Raw genomic sequence first — 1,892 nt, forward strand, 5'->3', positions numbered from 1 at the left:
CAAAGAAACACACACAAAACATATTGTTGAGAACGAGAGGGATCAGAGAGAGACCCCAAACCCATCTGTAGACAATGGAACATCACCTCATGGGAGGGTCACAAGGAAGGGATGAGTCAACCAGGGCACAGTATAGCACCAATGAAACACACACTATTCCTCTGGTTCCTTGAGGCTTCCTCACTGCCCACAATCATGACCCCAGTCGTGCCTTTCAGTTCTGGCTAGACTGGTTCAGATAAGAGCTCAGGACACATGGAATCCAGGTCAGATAAACCCCTCAGGAACAGAAATGGGAGTAGCAGTACCAGGAGGGGAGGGAAAGGGGGGGAGCAGAGGGAAGGAAGGAATACTGATTGCAATGATCCATACATAACCCCCTCAGGGGGACGAACAACAGAAAACATGGGGGAAGGGAGACAGCAGTCGATGTAAGATATGAAAATAATAATATATAATCTATCAAGGGGTCACAGGATGGGAGTAGGGGAGAGAAGGAAAAAAGAGGAGCTGATATCAAGGGCTCAAATAGAAAGTAAATGTTTAGAAAATAATGATGGCAACATATGTACAAAAGTGCTTGATACAATTGATGTATGGATTGTTCTTACATAGCTGTAAGAGCCCCCCAATAACATGATTTAAAGAAAAACACCCCAGAAACAGATTTCCTGGATTTTCTCCGGTAGAGTTTTATGTTGAAGCACCAGCCTCTCAGATTGCAGCTGGATGCTTAGCCACTGCACCACCAGAGTGAAGATGCAACACAAACTCCCTGCCCTCGAGTCCATCCGCACTCACCACAGCACAGAGAAGGACATCATGCTCGGCAAAGTGGAAGGGGGTTCTGCGACTGGAAATCTTTACAGAAGTAGACAGCCTCATCTCTCTACTTTGGAGTGGCTGGTGGGTTCGAACTGCGGACCTTTCGGTGAGCAGCTCAATGATACAACCAGGTTTGTGGTGGTGGTTGTTTGCCCTGAGTCAGTTCTGATCCATGGCAATCCTATGCACAAACAGAAGGAAATACTGCGTGGTCCCACACCATTCTCACAGAGGTTCCCATGGCTGAGCCCATTGTTGGGGCCACTGGGTCAATCCACCTCGTTGAAGGTCTTCCTCTTTTTCACAGCCCTTCCACTTTGCCGAGCATGATGGCCTTCTCTGGGGACTGGTCTTTTCTGACCAGTTATGTGTCCCAATTATGTAAGATGAAGCCTGGCAAGTCTTGCCTCTAAGGAGCACGTTGGCCATACTTCTTCCAAGACTGCTCTGTTTGTCATTCCAGCAGCCCATGGTACTGGAAATATTATTTCCCAGCACTGCCATTCAAATGCACTGATTCCCCTTCGGTGTTCCTGATTCAGACCACAATACCACCAGGTCTCCTTATATCTGGCACCTAATAAATATTGAATAAATGCTAATTGCTTTTATTATCTTAGAAACCTGCTGATAGTGACCTCGTCTCCTCAGGTTGGATGCCTTATTTATGGTTGTTTTTATGTGATGGTTCAGAAGCCATTAGGCTTCTGGTTCGCTGGACACTGGACGGGCTTTCTACACTCTACCCACCTGGAAGCCTTCCAGTCTTAGCGCCAAATTAGAGAAACAGCGGAATCACCTCTCTGTGGCCCCGGGGTGCCTTCCCAAATCAGATTGTCAACTAAATCCACCAGCTCACCGACCCACTCAGATCAAAGTGCAGCTGACATGCTGAGCGCCCTGCCCACACGCTGGTGCCAGTGTTTACAGTGACCTGGCTGTTGCTGTTCTCCGTAGGGCAGCAGGGGCCCCGGGCCACACCACCCCTTTGCAAGCATCCTGGCAGAGCTCACAAGTCAAACAGGATCAGGGCGGGGCACGACTTGGCTCCAAGAACCCATTGGCAT

The sequence above is a fragment of the Echinops telfairi genome, unplaced genomic scaffold (genome assembly GCF_000313985.2).
Source record: "Echinops telfairi isolate 266 unplaced genomic scaffold, ASM31398v2 ScPeMD7_7468;HRSCAF=8506_0, whole genome shotgun sequence".
Lineage (NCBI taxonomy): Eukaryota > Metazoa > Chordata > Mammalia > Afrosoricida > Tenrecidae > Echinops > Echinops telfairi.